The sequence below is a fragment of the Lissotriton vulgaris genome, chromosome 1_1, assembly GCF_964263255.1.
Source record: "Lissotriton vulgaris chromosome 1_1, aLisVul1.2, whole genome shotgun sequence".
Taxonomy (NCBI): domain Eukaryota; kingdom Metazoa; phylum Chordata; class Amphibia; order Caudata; family Salamandridae; genus Lissotriton; species Lissotriton vulgaris.
This window is the reverse complement of record NC_141685.1, coordinates 152,360,206-152,382,645: the sequence shown is the minus strand read 5'-3', so window position 1 is coordinate 152,382,645 and position 22,440 is coordinate 152,360,206. Positions and strand designations below refer to the sequence as shown.

The 22,440-nt window shown below is 41.6% G+C and overlaps 2 protein-coding genes across 2 annotated transcripts in view; one reads left to right on the top strand and one right to left on the bottom strand.

Annotated features, from left to right (window-relative positions):
- LOC147737899 (uncharacterized) overlaps positions 1 to 22,440 on the top strand; it is a 610,977-nt gene that overhangs the window by 454,377 nt on the left and 134,160 nt on the right. The window lies entirely within an intron of this gene.
- LOC147737902 (uncharacterized) overlaps positions 1 to 22,440 on the bottom strand; it is a 138,515-nt gene that overhangs the window by 110,835 nt on the left and 5,240 nt on the right.

The following is a 22,440-nucleotide window of genomic DNA, read 5'->3' as shown; positions in this document are numbered from 1 at the left end:
GCCGGTGGCAGCAGAACTACGACACCTTACAAAAAGACATTTATAATGCGACTATGGCACGTTATAAAGAAGCAATTATTTCCGCAAAGAAACAATTCTTTACCGTGAAAATAAATGAGGCAGGTAACTCCGCAAGGGAATTGTTTAGAACGGTTAATTTGCTAGCCAAGACACAGCAAGACAAAAGATTTAAGACTGATCAAAAGCTATGCAATACAATGGCAAGTTATTTCCAAGAGAAGGTATGGGAGATTTATAATAATTTCCCATGTTTGCCTACTTCTCAGAATACACTAACACCTAATACTAGTCTACAATGCACGCTGCCTGGCTTTCAGCCTATGAATAACAATGAGGTGCAAATGTTACTTCTTTCTTTAAAATCAGGCGCACCCACTGATCCTTGCCCCCCCCTCCATTATACATCAAGCAGCCCAGAAAATCAGTGAAAAACGTACACCTATTTTAAATCAAGTTATAACCACTGGTGTATACCCGATTATCTGGAAAAAGGCGGCTATTCGACCTCTATTGAAAAAAACAAATTTAGACCCTAATGTGCCCAAAATCTATCGACCTATAGCAGGTCTACCTATCATGGCAAAAGTATTGGAAAAACAACTCAGCAGAGAGTCAACAGAGTACTTTGATGTAAACAACTTACTCAACAGCTCGCAGCATGGGTTTCGTCCACGTCATTCTACGGAGTCCGCACTGATTCTTGCATCTCAGGAGATCCGTAGAACAGTGGATGGTGGAAAAAGGGCTGTCCTTGTACTCCTTGATCTCTCGGCCGCTTTTGATACTGTAAACCATGTGGTTTTGTTACAGCGGCTGAGGGATGCAGCAGTTGAAGGGACTGCTCTGTCCCTAATGTCATCTTTTCTGGAGGCCAGAGAGCAAAAGGTGTTTTGGGACGGCACACAGTCTGAGAGTTTTCATCTGCCTTGTGGAGTGCCCCAAGGATCTGCGCTGTATCCAATCCTCTTTAATTTGTACATTGCCCCCTTGGCCAGTCTAGTCAAGAAACATGGTTTTGGACTCGTATCATATGCTGACCACTCTCAGCTTATCATCTCCATCACCGATGATCCAGAAGTCACTGCAGGTAGATTCCATGCCTGCCTCACTAACATTATGAGATGGATGGGCCAGAACTATCTAAAAATAAATACGGAAAAGGCAGACGTGATGGAGTTTGGAACAGGGCAATCTATTTGGAGTCAAACCTGGTGTCCGGTGTAGGCTGGACAACCCTCACCCTATTGACAGGGTTAGAAATCTGAGAATGATTTTCGATAATAAGCTGAATTTTGGCGCCCAGGTTAACAGCCTTGTCTCTTCTTGTTTTTTTCTCTTAAAAATACTGCGAAAAATGTTCCCTTTTATTCCTCAAGTACTCCAGAAAACTGTGATGGTAGGGTTTTTCGATCAAAGTTGGACTATGCTAATAATGCATTGTTCCTGGGTATTGATGAATCTCAGTTACAAAAACTGCAATTGTTGCAAAATGCGGCTGCCAGACTTCTTCTGGGGCTGCGTAGAGGACAACCGACATCAGCTGGAATAAGATCACTACACTGGCTCCCTATTAAACAACATATTGAATTTAAAGTGCTAACTTTGGTACACAAAGCAGTAAACGGGGGAAGTCCAGCTGATCTTCATAAGCTTTTCATAACTTATGCTCCCCCACGAGTACTGAGGTCGGCTACGCAAGGATTAATCAAAACTGTAAAATTTAGAAGAGCTAGATGGGGCGGTTGAGCTCTAACACACTGTGCAACTACGCTCTGGAATAAACTACCGATATCCTTGAGACGCCAGCCAAATCTCAAGCTTTTCAGGAAGAATTTGAAAACCTGTTTTTTTACAGCCGCAGAGGTCATAAGCTTTCTCACTGCGCCTTTCACCCTCTCACTTTCATCGCCATGACATTTCGGTATTAGTGCGTTTTACAAGAAAAAAATAAACATAAACCATAACCCAATACAAATAACGTTACGGATGTCTCCAGTTCCAACGCCTCAGACAGAATGTGGTGCTCGGGATCTATCACCATCCACAGATAACCGCAGACTGGTATGGCGAGGCATTAATAACGCAGACCGATTCAGTTCTATGGTTAGGGGAAACATGAATCTTATTATCATCTGCTTAGAGGCCCTGTTGCACACCCAGTGGCTATCAGCGCCTTTACCGAACTCAGTGGAGCCATTAAATCCTTGCTGTCTAAACCCATTTGTACAGTACTGCACGAACCCAGATGGTCCAATCAGGAGTACTCAATTGCCAACAGGAAGCTCTGCAAGGCCCTATCTCAAAACCCTAGGTGTAATGATTTGGTCAAGTCCTTAAGGTTGACATATAGGCAGGCTATTGCTAATAGGAAGGAACAGTTATGAGGTGAGCACTGGGATGCGCTCATTAATGCTGCCAGCTTAAATAATGGGAATATATTTTGGACTACCATTAAAGAGTTAAGATCAATGGGACAAAGGTTCACTCCCATCAGATGCAACATAATGAGCGCTACCTGGGAAAGTCACTTTTCCACTATTTACCAAGAGCCTGCTTTTTAACCCGACCCTTTTATTAACAGGGTGCCACCTGGAGTCTCATTATCTTGGGCACGGTGACCGCTGCCGAGTCGGCTCGCAACTTAGGGGTCTTGTTTGAGCCTAGCCTGCAGCTTGACGCCTCTGTCAACAGGACCACGGCGAGTTGTATGGGCTTGCTTCGAGCCTTACGAAAAATCTTGCCGTTACTTCCTCTAGGAGCCAGGGCAGAAGTGGTGCGTAGTACCATCCTCAGTAGGTTAGACTACTGCAACGCACTGCTTCTGGGGGCTCCCAATATCCTGGTATCAAAGTTACAGAGGATTCAAAATATGGCAGCCAAATTGGCTTTATCTCGCCCACGTTCTGCATCGTCATCGGCAGCACTCTCTGATCTCTACTGGCTGGCTACCTGTCCAGCAGCGGATTCTTTTTAAGGCCTCATGCCTTGTTTTCAGGGCTTTGCATGGACTGGGACCAACGCTGCTTCAAAATCTTTTCTCCTGGTACCAAGCCGCTAGACCCCTGAGGTCTTCTTCGGCGTTCCTGGTGATGGTCCCCAAGATTAACAGAGTGAGGATGGGCGGCTGTGCCTTCAGCTTTGCGGCCGCCAAATTGTGGAACACCTTACCTCTGTCGCTGAGGAGTAGGCAAGATCTGACTTCCTTCAAGAAGGATCTTAAAACCCACCTCTTTCCAAGAGCAATGTAGTGTATCACATCTGATGGATTGTTATGGTCACAGTGCCAGGATACCCTTTGGGTGGCAGTTGCGCTTAACAAATATACATACATACATAAACGAGGTTTAGGAGGCTATATGTCAGAGTGTGGGCAATAAAACTCCGGGCCCTGATGTGTTGCCCATCGATCTTATTAAATATAAACCAGATTTTTGGGCCCCACTGTTGTTAAATATTTGTAATAATCTAACCAATGACCCACTGCCTAAGACATGGTGTACCAGCACGATCGTTCTCATTTTTAAAAAGGGCGATTGCACACAACCTTGTTGCTATAGACCGAGCCAATCACCCCGGCCCTAGAAATATATAACATGGTCAACCTTTGAAACCTACTCCGACGAAGAAATAGGCAAACTGCTCAGCACCTTGAAACCTTCCAATCACCTCACGGATCCCCTCCCTGCTAACGCTGTCAAAGATTTCACCCCATTTCTCCTTCCTCTCTGGACTAAAATTATCAACAGCTCGCTCCAAGAAGGAACCATCCCTGACTCCCTCAAAGTTGGACAAGTAACACCTTTGCTAAAGAAACCTACTGCCGACACATCCGACCTAAACAACTACCGTCCCATTACCAATATTCCCACTCTCGCCAAATTATTGGAAAAATGCGCACAGCTACAACTGACTAAACACATTGATCTGTTTGATCTCCTCAACCCTCATCAATCAGGCTTCAGAGCAGGACACAGCACTGAAACTGCTATAACTCACATAATTGACGACGCCCTTCAAATCCTAGATCAAGGTGATACCTGCCTCCTCATCCTTCTTGATCTCTCTTCAGCATTCGACACTGTCAAACATGAGAAGTTACTTGATCTTTTGAGCACAAGAATGGGTCTTTCTGGGACTGTTCTCAAGTGGTTCACCTCCTTTTTACACAACAGGTCGCAGAAGTTCAAGAGTAACAACCTGATGTCCTCTCCAATACCTGTTTCGTTAGGCGTCCCCCAAGGATCTTCCCTATCACCAACTTTGTTCAACCTAGTTATGGAACCTCTCAACACCTTGCTTCAAGCATCCAATGTACTTTTTCACATGTACGCAGATGACACCCAACTATATCTCAAATTACAATCCCCCAATGACATCTTACTACTGAACTCAACGATCAGAAGCACCCAATCCTGGCTTGCTGATAATCATCTCAAACTCAATGCTCTGAAAACAGAATTCCTGCTGATCACACCTCCCGCGAAGATCTCCACCACGCAAACCTGGCTTAAACAGTTAACTGCACTCAATGTCCAACCCATCATAGTGGACTCAGCGAAATCCCTAGGCATAACCCTCGACTCCAACCTCAACATGCAGCATCATATCAGCAAGGCTACTAAGGGAGCGAACTTCCAAATCAATACCCTGAGGAAACTTAAACCCTTCCTACCAGCCAAAGACTTCCAAACTGCAGTACAAGCACTAGTAATCCCACAAATTGAATACGGCAGCACCGTCCTCTGCGGTCTCCCGTTAACCACCACTGCACCCCTAAGAGCCTCTCTAAACGCCGCAGCCAAACTCATCACTGGATCAAAAAAACACTCGCACATCACCCCTGACTTGAAAACACTGGACTGGCTGCCTTTTGAAGCCAGAATACATTTGAAAATCGCCTGCATGACACACAAGGCTCTACATCTGAGCTCCCCCGGATACCTCACTCAGAAGCTGTCAATCTCTGGCGGCTCTAGAAACACTAGAGGCACAAACAATCTTCTGCTAAAACCTCAAAGATTCCGGAAGGTAAAAACTTATAAACGCTCTTTCTCAGGAATGGCACCCAGGATCTGGAACTCACTCCCTCCTGAAACCAGGCTCATCTCCTCCTTCACACTTTTTAAGAAAGAAGTAAAAGCTATTTTTATGGCCAAATACACTTCACCTATTAGCGTGGATCTGGAAAGATTCTACACTGACCTGTTTTACTCTGTTCGAACTCTATGACTATGTATTTTATCTGTATTATTGACGCTACTGACTATCTATGCACACATTTAACTGTTATATTTGTATTATTGATGTGCTGTACTACTTTGCTCCCTCACGTACCTACCCTTCCCACTTATTATGTGTAATCCCACTCTCTTGCTGGCATGCCCGGCTTTGTAAAGCGCTCTGATATCTGCAAAGATCTTGTTCGCGCTATATAAAACTTTCAAAATAAAATAAATAAAATAAAAAAATAAATGAAGGTGATAAGTGCCTCTTTGTACGGTTCGGAACTGTGGGGATTTTCCAATTTGAATCAATTAAATTTAGTGGAGAATAGGTTTCTACGTCGTCTAGTTCGGGTCCCCCAAAGTACCCCCACTGTACCGCTTGTATATGATCTTGGCAGGAAAAAAATAGAGGATTTGGCGCGGTTACGTCCCTTATTATATTGGAGACGGATCATGACAACTCCTGAACTAGTTCACTATGCCACTGCCCTGAAGGACATCACTAGGGCATATCGATTTCATTCTATCCCGTGGCTCAAAGAAATAAGGGGCTTATTAACAAAGTTGGAACTAGATCACCTATTGGACAACCCAAATGCCTCAAGTTTCCCGTCAAAGATAAACCTGAAAAATATGTACTGGAACATGGTTTGGTTGTCTGCCCTTAGTACTGGAGCCAACACAGCGTTAACTGGTCGTTTTCTTGATATTAAATCCCTACCATTGTGTGAGTCTTACTGGGACATTATAGAAAGGCCCTATGAAAGAAAATTGTATTTTCAATTTAGAATTGGGACCCTTCCAGTAAAAGCTTTTACTTATAAATGGTCAGTAAACCAGAATGACAAATGTCATTATTGTAAACATATGATTGAGAATGCACCCCTCCTGCTGTTTGTATGTCCCCTTTATATAAGCCCCCGTCGTAAGTGGATAAAACCTGTGTGCACAAACCTGGGGACACGCAGTTTTGTAGAGGCTCTAAGAATACTCGCATCAGATTGCACACCCTCCATGGCGATAGCCGTTGCAAAATTCCTAGGGTGGGCCTGGACAATACGCACCCGCTCCTTGCAGTCCCTAGAGGCTAGCCAATGAATTTTTTCACATCGAGTAATGTACGATCAATTTTTTAACCAATGTTTAATCGAATTGTTTTAATTCATTTTGTATAAATTGTTTTTAATTCTTGTAAGCGACAGCACCATGGTTTAATGAGTTTTTAAAAATGATGAATTTAACTTTGTAGTATTTATAATGTAGTCTCAGGATGAATATTTGCTTTGATGACATGCTGTCAAATAAAGCTTTGAAATTTGATTTGCTATAGACCGATCTCCCTCATAGATAACACCCTTAAAATTTAAGGCATAGTTTAAAAAAAAAAAATTTTAAACTCTTTTTATTCAGAAAATAGGCTCTCGTGAAAATGGCGGTATACACAGTAGGTAGTGGCAGGAGTACATGCGTATAACAGACAGATACATATCAAGCAATATGAACATCACAGTTCTGCAGAAACGGTGCGAAAGTCATACAAAAGCCCTAGGACTGTAGTGAGGCAGTCTGGGTATCCCACACTTCCCCTCTGAACCTCCTCCACGCCCCCCATACCTTTTCCCATTTCCTAGGGCACCCCCTGCTCTTATAAATCACTCTTTCGGCCCTTTGGCACCAGTCCAGGTCCTGTTCCCACTCTTCCACCGTCGGTAGTAGGTCACTACCCCACAGGCGGGCTACGTTTCTCTTGGCCACCATACTTGCCAGCGCCAGCCAGATCTTATCCCATTTCGGCCAGGTGACGTCATTCGTAACTCCTAGAATATGCCATTTAGCCTCCAGCGGGACCTCTGCCCCAATCACCTCGGACATTATGGCAGCTAGGTGAGACCAGTATGCCCTGATCATGGCGCAATCCCATAGGATGTGGAAAAAGGAGCCCTCCTCCCCGCAGCCACGCAGACAGAACCTGGAATCAGCGTATCCAATGCGATGAAGTGTTGTGCGGGGAGTGTAAGAGCGGTGCAGGATGCGTAGTTGGACCAATCTAAACCGTGTTAAGGCAGAGTTTTAAACACAAAAAATGTTAACCTGGACAGAGGACAATCCGATTTTAGAACAATGTCAACTAGGTTTCAGGGGTAAAGTTGGCACAAACGAGCAAAGTCCTAATCTTAATTTGATCATAGGGAAATACACTTTTGCACAGCATTCGCCACTTTATTTCGCTTTTATGGACCTGTCCTCAGCTTTCGATTTTGTCAATAGGTCCCGTCTATGGCCCATCCTTTTAGAATATGGACTGGATGAGGCCCTTGTTCATTTATTTGCCTATCTCCATACGGACCTGAAAGCGCGGGTCAGGATTGGTGGTGGGGGAGAAGTTTCCAATGACATCAGTGTAGGTAGAGGGGTCAGACAGGGGTGTGTTCTGGCCCCCCTCCTATTTATCATATATATAAACAATTTACATAAATCACTGATTACACTAACTAATGATGTTCCCAGAATTCAAGGCAAACCTCTCCCAGTGCTTTTATACGCAGCTGATGCGGTTTTAATTGGTCACACACCAAATGCACTACACACTTTAGTTTGAGGTTTCACAGATTTTATGTCCGGCCTAGATTTATTCACAGATTTTAAGAAATCTTTTATAATGCCTTGTGGGCCAAAATAATGTCCTTTAAATTTTATCTCTGTGAGTAACCAAAAATTAACTTGCACTGCTACTTTACCTTATCTGGGAATGGTCTTCGCTGCGAACGGTACCTGGTGGGAACACTTGGCATATTGTAAAAGTAAGTTCTCAAGGCCTTTTAACGCAACCCTCAGTCTTCACCGCCCTAAAAGATCAGGAACAATTGCAGCCATTTTAAAGATTTTTAAGATACAGTGTGTACCAATAGTTACCTATGGGGCAGAGGTATGGGGTGTTGCCAAATGCTCTTGCGTCCAATCAAAGGAAAATAGATTTTGTAGAAAACTTTTGGGCACTCCAATCTCCACCCCTCTGCACATATGTCACTGCCAACTGAAATTACGATACATTGAAGACAGCATAAGGGCCCGCCCTGCACTATTTTGGCTATCCATAATGAAGAATCCAGAGGCTTCTCTCACAAGGGACATAATAGATGATGGTCTTCGCTGTGAGAAAGGGATGGATATTCCATGGCTTGCTGGGGTAGTGAAGAGTTTGGAAAGCGTTGACCTTGGTAGACTGTTTGCCAACTCGAACATGGCTGTAACAATGGACAAAAATGTTTCAAAGACAGCATTGTACGCACTTTATAGCACGGATAGACTAGAAAGGGAATTGAATGAAAAAACTGTTGCAAAATATATATCCATTGCGTACCCTGAGCATTGTCTACCAAGTTATATTACACTATCCATGTCCCAATGGGAGAGAGGCCTCCTATTCCGTCTAAGAGCTGGGACAGTAAGATATTTGCTTTGTTTTCCCTATGGGTATAACCCAAAACTTGACTCCCTGCCATGTCCATGTGATGGTCACATCGGTCCAACACTTTTACACTTTTTAGTCTTTAGTAAATACTATATGAAATATGCACAATGGTTGTTAATCTCTGTATTTTAAAAAATTGTCACCTATTAATTTAACAGACGCTCTTGACTGCAGATTTAAATTGGACAATGTTGAATTGATCTTGCGCATTGGCACCTTTTTAGGTCTCGGCCTAGCGTACAATTATGGGGGCTTGAACCCGCCCCTCTTCTCCATTGGCTGGCTTCCTAAACGTCTTTTTGGGATTCTGGGTGTGTTTTTTCGTTTCTTTCTGTTTTCTTTCTCTCCTCTTCCCATTGGCTGGAATTTTACCTTCCAGCCAATGGGAAGAGGAGAGAAAGAAAAACACGCCCCGAATCCTAAAATGAGGCTGTGTTTCTACGAGGCATTTCTGCATCGCCTAGGAGAAACGTGGTGGTGTTTCCATGTCGTGGGAGCCCCTAGTCTTCCCCCCGCATTGTGCCCTCAGAGGGCCCTCCTACCTGGAGTGGTGCCAGTGCAGCTGTCCCGGTGAGTGGAGACCGCTGGGGGCCGCCCCCGGGGTTTATGGTGCACCCCCTGTGCCATTCCTCGCCTCTGTGGCATGACCGGGCTGCCCTGCATCGAGTCTGCTGTGTGCCTGTGTCTCATCCCGGGCCTCATGCGACTCGAGGCAGATCGGTGGACTGAAGTGGGGGTCACCAGAACTTTCAATCTCCACTCCCGATTCCTGCTCGGACCGTCTCTGGGGTGATATCTGGCCAAGCTCACCCCCATATACCTCAGCGCTCACCGCTACTTCCGCTGAAGGAGGCGCCATCGCGGAGGCGGTGTAAATCCCCCCCGCCACTGCGGCCGGCGGGACTGGGCGCTGCGGTATGTGGAGAGTGCTGCCCCACTCGCTTTCGCCCAGGTCGTTCCACTGTGGAACAGTGTTTAAACCTGTACATGGTTCTGAACAAATACACTATGGCTCGTTCCAGCCCCATATACCTAGCCTTCATGGACCTGTCCTCAGCATTCCACTGGGTCAATAGGTCCAAGGTGTGCCAGTTGATGTCCTCCATTGGCATTGACAGTAACATCATTTTATTTTTTTCAGGGATCTTCACCGTGATTCAACCACGGTTTTCCGCTATTCAAAGGATCTGAAAGTGTCCTATCAGCTTGACATCAAGAGAGGGGTGTGTCAAGGGTGCATTTTAGCATTCTTTCTTTTTAACCTATATATTAATTCCTTAGAGAAGGCCCTCTTGGCCATAAATGCGGACTGTCCCCAGGTAGGCAAGCGTAGCCTGCCAGTCCTCCTATACGCGGACGACGCAGTGATTTCATTTATGTAATGCTTCCTACATATAGAAAAACAAATACAAATTATTTTCCTTAAGCAATAAAGTCCTTACATTAAAAAACAAAGAGAAATATATTGAACAATGAACATTTCATATGTAATTAGAATTCACTTTGAATATTTTAACCTCCTCTGCATTATTTGACTCATGATTACAACCTGAATGCTTTCTGGAAAGGAACCACCTCATGGGGTTCAACATCACATCTTTTCCATCAATAGGATTCAAATGATAAACTTGAATTTCAATTCAATTTATTGATTTAGGCCATTTTGGAGATGAAGAATTTTAAATATATACAAAATCCATACACTTTTGTAAAATTGTCAGCTAAACTTGAATTCAATCAAATTTTTGATTAAACACTTCCCATTCCAGCAAGCCTCACAAGTCCACTTTTTGCTACCTTACCTATTAGTGATAATGTTTCGGTTGGCAACAACAATAAATATGTTTAGAATTTTACCTCCGAAAGCAAACACATGCCATTTCTGAATCATGGTGCACAATAAAATGTAGGAACAGAAGGGCATCTTTTGGTGTAGCATTCATTTGGTTTGACAAAGCTTGAAACTAGAATTCCTGAACGTTTGGACATTTAAATGTCATATTTTAAAAGAGTTCAAACAGACCCAGCACGTGGTCCGCGAAAAATAGAAGGTGAGTGAAAATGTGCTGATAAGTAATCTATTAATGTAAAATACAGTGGTCAGGCAATGCTTGTGGATATAATCTATTCAGATTTTAACTCCACCGTTTGTTCAATAAATTGACTGAGCATAATACTTGAAGGTCTATCTCTCTGAACAGTTCAATAACAGTTTTATTTGCGATAACACTAATAGAGATCAATGATGAATAGATTGTAAAAGCCATGGGTGGAATTGATCCTTGGTCTAAATCTAGATTATTGTCTGCAATAGAAACCAGTACAAACAGATCAAATCTAAAAGGATTGAATATGTTTATTATAGTGTTTTAGAGTTAACCCAGAAGACACACATTGTTCCTGAAACTCAGAAAATGTATCTAAAGATTATGATTACATCCCATCTTATGTCCAGAGACTGCTTTAGCTGCTTTCCTGTTTAAGTTACAACATTTGCAAATATATTTAACAAAACATTAAAGCTGGATGTCAGTAATTCTGTCTTTAATTATTGTGTAAGAGTTATGTGTGATGGTTTTTATTTGAGCTGAAGCAACACTAACACTAAATAGGTACATGCACCGGTTATCATTCAACTAACATTATTAGCAAACTTAATTTGGAGGGATTTGAGAAAAATGGACTCATGTTTTATTGTTAAAAAAATCCAATAGGTTCAGTAATTCACAGAGTTTGCAAATGCTAAACCCCTTTTTGAAATCTACTAAGCCCATTTAACAATTAAGAATTTGGAAGGGGAATGTTAATAGTTTCCATTCTGAATATTTAATACATCGTTAAGGTATGTATTGAGCTTTGAAACCATATCCGGGCTGAACAACAGTAACAGGAGGTAGTAACCCAAGGGGACATTTGTGAATCTGAAAGAAAAATGGGGTGCATTGAAAAATGCCTTTATTTAAAAGCATATATGTAACAAACCGGGTCTGGCGTATGGCACAGTAAGGCTGCGCCCATTCAAGAAACAACAAAACAATTTGCCAGTACTGTGCAATTATTTTATATATATTAGCAGAAGAGCTACTAATTACTCCTCTACAAAGACCAATCTTTCAGTCCAAACAGTTTATGAAACCATCAGTGTTTATTTTATCATTTTAGCTGAACTGTCTTCCAGTTCTAGTTCATATATTTCATGAAATTTTATTCTGAAATGTTTACAAATACATGTATATACCGTCTGTCAATATACATAACGCAGGGGAGGAACAGGGAACTGAATGCAGGAACAGATAAATCAATATGTTATTAGACAATTAGACGATTGACACAAAACATCGACACTAGACAACAATCAACATTCATGGCTATCTACAGGGGGTTGGGGCGGTAGGGGTTGGTGGCGTTCCTTTCAAGGTGTTTATCATAGAACCACAGAGTGTGACCTAATTGAATGAGCAGTATATCTTGGTTGCATTTATATCATTTTCAAATCATTTTCAAATCCTACTGGATGTATGCTTCCATTCACTATTTTACCAAAAAACACAATTCTAGGCCACCTAACACATAGCGCCTCAAACTGGTCGACGCGTTTCGAATCCTAAAATTTTTATAGGATTCTCCTCAGGACCGTGCAAAATCAATCTGTGAAAAAATAATAAAAAGCAAACTGTCAGTGGAACGTAGAGGGACTCTCAACTCACATTTAGCATCCAACCACATTCAAAACGTTACCTGTCAGTGAAATGACTTGGGCACGATGATTTAGCTGAAAAATCAAAGGACATTTATATTCAGAAACTATCTTGATCTCTAAGATCACCTACACTCGATTGTACGTAAAAAGTTTGGAAGACTCACTAGATTAAAGTGCTGACAGGAACCTTATGAGAGCATCCTCGCTGTTGCAAAATCCATCGCCTCTATTTATTCTTAATCAATTCACGATCGCACCTCGACCAAGGGCTACAAAAAGAGAGAGAAAACGGAATGCCGCTTTAAATGTGCTGTTTCAGGCTCCTTGCTAGAAAACCATTATCGCCAGTCATGATCGGTGTCAGTTTCCAAAGGGGATAGGGGCCGCTTTCAGTGCGCTGGGTTCGGGGCTTCGCACTCAACTAAGTTGGTGAATCCCTCCTCATAACAACGGAGCAAAACGGGTGGCTCACTGTTTACCTGGGGGTTGTGTGCGTCTTCGTCCTCCACTGGGTCGCGGTTATCAATATGCGCGATGCTAGTGATCACTGGGTCGTTCTATTTTGAAGTAGCGGTTATTTCCGGGTATTAGCGCTATGATTGATGGGAATTGTAGTTCAATTGATGAGGTTCATGGGGGTTGTAGTTCAAGTGCTACCTAGAAAGAGTCGTAGTTTCAGATGGTGGGTTACATGGGAATTGTAGTTTAGGTGAAAGTATAGCACTTCATGTAGATTGGGAGCCTCCGCTTAACAACAGGTGCTAAGGCAGATGAGTCGAAGTAGAGATAGGTTTAAGAGGCACTTCGGTCTGGATATGCAGAATTCGCGAATGTATGAATGATTACTCAGAGGTGGGGATCGCTGGCGGAAATCCAATGGCAGGTCTTACAAACTATATAGTTCCGACATTTCGTTAAGTCCTTGTGTAGTCGTATTAAACTTTAAAATAAGCATGGCTTCTCTTTGGCGTAGTTTGGCCTCTACATCTCCGCCTCGGGGGTCATGGTCAATCTTGGATATTATGGTCCATTTCAGATCTTGTTCACCATGTAGTTCATCGAGCCTCTTGCTTCTTGTGTTGTTTTCCCTATGTACAATTTATCGCAGGGGCATAAGATGCCATAGACAACATTCTTGGATTTACAATTCGTGAATTGTTTGTGTTTCCACGATATTCCCGCATGCTGAAACAAATCCATTTTGTTTCAGCATGCGGGAATATCGTGGAAGCAAGACAAAGGATGTCCCAACATAAATCTCGAATAAAGAAAAAAGTAGTGACCGCCCCATTGGTCCAACACTGGCTCGATGAACTACATGGTGAACAAGATCTGAAATGGACCATAATATCCAAGATTGACCATGACCCCCGAGGCGGAGATGTAGAGGCCAAACTACGTACTATGTAACCCACCATCTGAAACTACGACTCTTTCTAGGTAGCACTTGAACTACAACCCCCATGAACCTCATCAATTGAACTACAATTCCCATCAATCATAGCGCTAATACCCGGAAATAACCGCTACTTCAAAATAGAACGACCCAGTGATCACTAGCATCGCGCATATTGATAACCGCGACCCAGTGGAGGACGAAGACGCACACAACCCCCAGGTAAACAGTGAGCCACCCGTTTTGCTCCGTTGTTATGAGGAGGGATTCACCAACTTAGTTGAGTGCGAAGCCCCGAACCCAGCGCACTGAAAGCGGCCCCTATCCCCTTTGGAAACTGACACCGATCATGACTGGCGATAATGGTTTTCTAGCAAGGAGCCTGAAACAGCACATTTAAAGCGGCATTCCGTTTTCTCTCTCTTTTTGTAGCCCTTGGTCGAGGTGCGATCGTGAATTGATTAAGAATAAATAGAGGCGATGGATTTTGCAACAGCGAGGATGCTCTCATAAGGTTCCTGTCAGCACTTTAATCTAGTGAGTCTTCCAAACTTTTTACGTACAATCGAGTGTAGGTGATCTTAGAGATCAAGATAGTTTCTGAATATAAATGTCCTTTGATTTTTCAGCTAAATCATCGTGCCCAAGTCATTTCACTGACAGGTAACGTTTTGAATGTGGTTGGATGCTAAATGTGAGTTGAGAGTCCCTCTACGTTCCACTGACAGTTTGCTTTTTATTATTTTTTCACAGATTGATTTTGCACGGTCCTGAGGAGAATCCTATAAAAATTTTAGGATTCGAAACGCGTCGACCAGTTTGAGGCGCTATGTGTTAGGTGGCCTAGAATTGTGTTTTTTGGTAAAATAGTGAATGGAAGCATACATCCAGTAGGATTTGAAAATGATTTGAAAATGATATAAATGCAACCAAGATATACTGCTCATTCAATTAGGTCACACTCTGTGGTTCTATGATAAACACCTTGAAAGGAACGCCACCAACCCCTACCGCCCCAACCCCCTGTAGATAGCCATGAATGTTGATTGTTGTCTAGTGTCGATGTTTTGTGTCAATCGTCTAATTGTCTAATAACATATTGATTTATCTGTTCCTGCATTCAGTTCCCTGTTCCTCCCCTGCGTTATGTATATTGACAGACGGTATATACATGTATTTGTAAACATTTCAGAATAAAATTTCATGAAATATATGAACTAGAACTGGAAGACAGTTCAGCTAAAATGATAAAATAAACACTGATGGTTTCATAAACTGTTTGGACTGAAAGATTGGTCTTTGTAGAGGAGTAATTAGTAGCTCTTCTGCTAATATATATAAAATAATTGCACAGTACTGGCAAATTGTTTTGTTGTTTCTTTATTTAAAAGCAATCACAGACACAGTAGTGTGCTGACTCTACAAGCAACCACTTTATAGCATATGGATTATTAGTACATGAACTTCAGTATTTCCTATATTGCTAAAATGTAGTCTCTAATATTTTTGTAATGTTGTGTAAATATTTGTTCCTGTTAGTTCCCCTTTCAATATTGTCATGAAATTTACCTATTTTTTTTGTCAAACATATTGAAATATCTTTATCACAATTTTTGGGGCATTCTAAAAAGTGTTTTCACTCTCTACCTTAAAGCTTCCTTAGAAAAATACTGACGCCAGTTCCTGGTTTCTCCTAGATCATTTAGATTTCTCACTAAAACAAGCACAATATGGATTTGAGAGCGGTGGTTATTATAGTCATACGCACTGGGGTTAGTTTAGAAAAGACCAACATAGAACTTCCTTAATTTTTAGAAATAATACTTGCAAAATATTATTTCAGACAATTTACTGATCGAGATATCAGATAAAGATCCCCTCATTTCTTATACCTTGTGGTATCAAAAATCTGCTAGAATTAACAGAATTCTCTTCTAGATAAATCCAGGTATGGGAAGTTATTAAATGCGATTATCAACTTTCTGTTATTTGAACACATTTTCTCAGTGCACAGAGTATTTCCCTACATAGATCACAACATTTCATGCAATGGTCTGCGCTTGAACAAACAATGAAGGGGTAAAAATGTATTTCTACCACAATCAAGAAACCCTTGGGTCTCTGAGGATTACTGTTGCAAATGAAGACCTAGCTAAGATGAAATATCCCTTTAAAAGGACGATTTCCCTCACCCGTGTGTGAGAAAACAAGGACCTCCTGGGTAGTGATAGCTAAAGACTCCTAGGGCAGGGTGAGCAAAGTATGTGTACAAAAACTTCCTAGGCAATCTGGGTAGCAGACTACAGATAATGGGACCAAAATAGAACTAGGAGTAGGCAAACAATACAAGAAAAAACATTAATAAAAATAAATCATGATTTTAATCGACATGTTAAAAATCATATAAAGAACGATAAGTTCAAATTATATGACACACAATTATATAAAATGACACAATATGCACTCTTTAAAAAGACACCAACATAAACCTAATAGTGTCTACAATATAAAATGTAATGACAAATTACTCGACGCGCGTTTCGGCGAAAACGCCTTCTTCAGGAGCCGCAAGTTACAATTAGACAAAAGAAACGGAGAATGTTGTCTTCAGATGAATGACACGGTAACAAACTACCTGTGTAACTAGGAAGTGATTCCTGTGCTTGAAATAATTTGAAAAGATGGGGCTTATGGACGAAGGAAAATCCTGTATTATGACAGCAAAGGTTCTTTAAAGATATGTTCAGGTGCCGACTTGTACGTAAAGGAGTATGAGGATAAAACGTGGAGCAGCAATATATAAACTGGCAGTAGTCTGAACAGTCAGATAAATGTCTGCAATGTTTGCTGGATCAACGTTAAGTGGGCCAGCTGATACTTAGTAATAGTAGAATGATGGCCGGAATACCAAAAAATGCAACTGATAAAGAGAAAAGCCCCGAGGTAACGGTGGGTTCTGCAGCGGTGCCGGGATATGGCGTGCCGTCGATCGAGTAGTATTTCCCTCACCCACCATAGTTGGCATGCTTCCTTATTGCAGATCTCCTTGCACCGTGATACAACCCCCTCACTGAGAGGAAGGAGTTCAGGCATATTTTGTTATAGAGAAAGGTATACTAAATACCACAATAATGAGCTCATGGTAGTGTGGGCAGCAGAGTGAAAGTTAAAACTTGCTAAAGGGTATGTGGTTTCCATTATTTGTACGCCCCTGGGCCAGGATTAAAAACAGGGCACTGTGGGAGAAATATATATGCACTGTTAGAGTCAATAAGAGGTCAACATGTTTCAGCCTATTAACCCTCCAAAGAGGTGTTTGCGTCATTCTTTAGGACTTAATCAAAAGTTCTGCTGCTCAATGTACTCAATCAATAACAAGCATTGTCATAGCCAATAGGTCTCGCCTTTGGGACCTTATAAGTGTTTAGCCATGCAGATCCAATTAACAATGTGAAATATTTTCTATTAAAAAAAAAGACTATAAACTAAGCTAGAAGTGACTTCATAACTGGTTAATCGAACATTTCTAGAGGTTTAGTATATATAAACAGCTCCTTTTTTCTGTGGTGTGTCATATAAAATTGATGCTCTAAATTTTGGTAAGAGTACACAATGTAAAAAAAATTCAATCCTGCTTTTATATCAATTTACCTTTGAAAGCTTGAAGTGAAAGACAATTCTAAGTGGCACTCCACTACCTTTTCCAACCGAACTAACAGACCAACATGTCAGCTCTCAAATTAAGTTTATATTTCCCTATACTAATTCATCACTAACCGTTTTTGGGTCCTGGAGTAGCGTGCTACTCGCCGAAAAATCGCTTCAATGTTCGTCAGGGGTAGTAAGCGTTATATAAATGCAAATACATTACAGTTACTGTTTACATCAGGCTGCACTGACACAAGGATAGAAGTAGAGTGGGGCTTAGAGTTGATCTGCCCAGAATGAAGCATAGTACAGAAAGTCTGTGAACAGTCTATATGTTGTGCGCCTGGCAGAGAAAAACACAGCAAACAATATCTATCGAAGAGTCTATTGGCTCAGTCAATGCTTGTATTTTTAATACATTTCATGTTCGCAAGCACAAGGATAGGAAAAAAGCTTTCTAAAAATACAAAAGAAAATAGGATGATTTTGAAAAATGCTCCGGTCCACACCCATATCCCATGTAGCAGGAAGGATACACTGTGAATGCGATATCCTTTGTGGAAATGTGCGCCTCTACAGGAGTTACATTTGAATTATCAAAAACATACCTTCTCCCAAAAAGAAAATGTTACTGGGCCAACTGGAAAGTAAATGCAAAGGAATAAATAGGCACTGTATCAATACTGAAGGCATTTTGGACAAACCGGGGTTAAAGGCAACAATTCGATGAACCACGCTACCAAAGCACAGGAATGCGGTGGGAGTCTCCAGCTCTGGGTCGGATTCCTGGAATGAAGCACGTGCCGCAGGGAACAGATGCAAGGGGCATGCAGCGTTCTCGTAAACTAGCTTGACTTCAAGTCAAAAAAATAAACTTTATTTGGTTTGTTACAACCATAAAAGTACAATTTACCTCTTATCTTACTAAAACAGGGAAAATAAAAACGACAGTAAATACATAGCACGGCGGTATCAATAAACATATTACATCTTAATATACATATACTTTGACTATCGTTTTTAAAACCGGAATGTTATCACAATTAATTTAAATGAGACGCTTAATTCATATCTATACATCATCTTCTTAATCATACAGCACTATTTTAATCACTAATTGTTTCACATTTATTTGATGTCAAGGGCTTATATTATTAGATCTTACTCTGTGCAGCTGAGGAATACCTTAACTTTTTTCATATATTTCCCCAAGGCACAGGCTATATCTAAGTTCTCCATTTCCATCAACAATTTAGCAGCTTGTATCCTATTTGCAATATTATAATTTTTAAAAATCGGACGTAAAATCTCCTTTCGTAAATCTAAAAACCACATACAATCTAATAAAATGTGTATAATATTACAGGTAGTACCTAAAGTGCAAGTGCAGGTCCCATTACAACTTATCATTTGATTTCGGGCTCCATTATTCGCGTAGCATGGGTTTATTCCGATTCTCATTTTTAGGACTTCCCGCCTTAAGTTATGACTTGGTAACCGGTCCACATACGGAAAGTGTTGGTCAAGCTCCCAGGCAGATGTCATGTGGGCTACTGAGCTTTATTGTGAGAGGTACTCCCGGTCATAAGTGCGGGACATATCCGTGCCTTGGAGCCTTAGCTCTCTATTTCCTATTGTTATATGATCTTGTAGTGGGCAGACCTTCAGATCGAGCACCCTGTATGCATTCCTTATTGATGCTTTAGCCTCTTTTGCCCAGGGTAGGTCGCTCTTTGTAATTTCCTCTTTGGCCCACTGGGAGATTTTGAGGAGCTCATCTGTTCCCAATCGCTGCCAGAATCGTACAAGGGCCATACAGGCGGTTATCGCCCACGAGGTAATTCCCAACTCAAGTCTAACCGCCTGTACCATAGAAGATTTAGGCAGTACAAATAGGCTTTTTAATATATTTCCCTCCTCTCTATCCCAGGAGGTCTTACTGCTTAAGTAAATGACTTCGGCTCCGTACAAGAATTGAGGGGGCACCATTGCTTGATAGGCTTTCAGGACCGGTCTGTCCGACATTTCTCCGTATATATTGTTGAATCTTTTTAGACCTTTCACGGAAGCCAATGCCCTCATTTTTAGTGATGGTAAATGAGTATGCCATTTCAGGGTACCAGAAAACCACATTCCCAGGTATCTATATTCAGATACCCTCTCGAGTAATACTGTGCCCAGGTACCAAGAGAACTTTGTTTTTCTCCTACCAAAACAAACAATTTTTGTTTTCTCCATATTTACTACTAGTTTTTTGGTAGTACAGTATTCTTTGAATCGATTTAATTTTCTTTGGAGCCCAATCTCCGTCTGGTCCATGATTACCAGATCGTCAGCATATAGGAGGCATGATATCTGGTTTCCTCCCAGTTTTGGGTTTGCCCCTCTAACCTCTCTCAGCTTTTGAGGCAGGTCTGCTAAGAACAGGGAGAATAGTAGGGGGGCAAGTACACAACCCTGCCTTAAACCGTTCCCAATTGGGATTCTCTTCGTCAATCCTCCCTCCTTATCCAGGATTATCTGTGCCCAGTTTTCTGTATGCAGTTCTTGGAATATGGCTAGCAGATCACCCAGTATTTCATAGCCAACCAGTGATGTCCACAGCTGCACCCGGTCAACCAGATCAAAAGCTGCACGGAAGTCCACGAAACAGGCGAATAATTTTCCCCCCTGATCGATCGACTTCCGTGCAATGGACCAAAGAGCGAAACAGTGGTCAACAGTTGAGTGGCCTTCTTTGAACCCTCCCTGTTCTGGTGGTATTATCTGTTTGTTATCCACCCAGTCCTTTAGTATACCCAAAATTACTTTTGAAAAGACCTTTTCTCCTATATCCAATAGGTTTATTAGGCGATAGTTTTTTGGGGAGTTTACGTCTCCTTTCTTATGTATTGGCCTGACGATTGCCCCTTTCCAATTATCTGGGAACTTGCCTGTATTTAGGATCTCTTGAAACATATTAGAAAAAAACTCCGCCCACTAATCTACATTCGTTTTTATTAAAATTGCTGGTAAATTATCAGGTCCTGCAGCCCGTGTTAGGTTTAGTCTTTTTATTATACTTCTAATGGCATCTGGGGAGAAGTGTGCTTTAATTTCTTCCCTTATTCTAGGCCAATCATTGGCCGTTCTCCCCTCCCTCTCTGGCCATATGCCATAGATTTCTTTCAGGTATGTCACCCACTTGTCCTCTGGGACCGAGCAGTGTAGGGTTCCTGAGGCTTTCCCCGTACATTCCTGAATTAACTTCCAAAAACCTCTCACATTCTTTTCTTCAATTATCTCCAGTAAATTCCCCCAACATTTGTCCTTAAATTTCCTTTTTTTATCTCTAATGGTGGCCTTATATTTTATTTTTAGTTTCTTAAGTTCTATTACCGCTTCATCACTATAATAAGCTCTTAGATATCTCTCCTGTTTTCTAATAGTGGCCTTGACCTTACGACATTCATCATCGAACCAATGGGAGGTACTATCGGGGAATGGTTTCATATTATTTACTACTTTACGATTACCGTGTTTTAATTTTAACCTGAGGCATTCCACCATATCCCTTATTGTATTCTCATACCATCTTATGCCCTCCACTGGTGCTAGATTATCTAAATTCACCGTTAGCTGGTGTGCACTCAGTTTTTTTATATATTCATCGGTAATTCTCGTAGTAAGTCGTTTAGGGTATTCCACCTCTACTTGAAGCACTTTTTGTCTATGTGGGGAACTGCGTACCTGGAGTTCTACCTGTAGAGGGTAATGATCACTACCCTCAAGCCTAAGAATTTCAAATTGTTTGATTAAATAAAAGTTCCAGGCCTGAATGAATGCATAATCTATTGGGCACATTTGTTGTCCTATCTTAAAAGTACGATTTGCGGGCCGGTCTGCTTCCTTCCTTCCATTTACGCAGACCATACCTATGGCCCCCAGCAGTTGCCCAAGCTCATCGTCTTGAGTGGAGATCTCACAACGGGGAAAATGTGCGAGCTCTATTTTATATACTCCCAACATATCCCTCAATCCGTTTTGATGGGATTTAGTCTATGATTGAAGTCCCCCAATAATATTAGTACATCTCTTGGATAGCAATCACATAGGTACTCCAGGTCTGATTTTAAACAATCTAGATCAGTCTTATATTCATTTGATTTCCCTTTCTGTATGTACACATTTATAATACATAAGTGTTCACCCCCCAGCATATTGTTTACGGTACACACTCTACTACCCAACGCCCATTTGCACTTAAGTTCGAGGGGTTCCATATCTTTAACTATCCTTGTTGAGATCAGCGTCATCTGGCCACCTGACGGTCTACCTGATTGGTTCTTTTTTGCTGGTTTTACATGGTGAGTGAAGCCTTCCGTAACAGGGGTTTCGTCGCACAGCCATGTTTCCTGGAGGCATACAATATCATTTTTCTTCAAGATGTTTTTGAAATCTTCCTGTGCTTTTATTCTGTTGTATCCATTTACATTCCAGGACAGAATGGCAAGGCTGTGCAACGACCCTTCTTCCTAATCAATGTTACTCATATAGCTGTCTTCCTCACCATTCATGTAGGCCAGTTCTCTATATCTATTCCCCGCAAGGACATCTTCCACGTTCCACCTCTGATCTTTTGGTTTTATCGTAATTTCAAGGGCATCTTTCTTGCCTCTCCCCAGGCTAATCATCTTTATTTGTCTTTCATCTAGTGCTGCGTGGTTCCTAAGGAAAGAGTTCCCTGTCTTATTCAGTAACACCTCTTCCCTTTTTACTATTCTAATTCCTTCCCAACGCATCTCAGACTCTGCCTTTTCTATTGCATCTTTTATTAGGGCTGAGTGGAGTAGAACCTTTGTTATTTCCTTCCCCTTGCTATTCACCATGAACCCAACTTCTTTTAAATCTGCGGTGCTGACATATCTTAGGCTGGGACACATTGCAAAAGATGATAGGAGCTGTGAACGATTTAAAGGGTTTAATTTCCTTGTTCTTT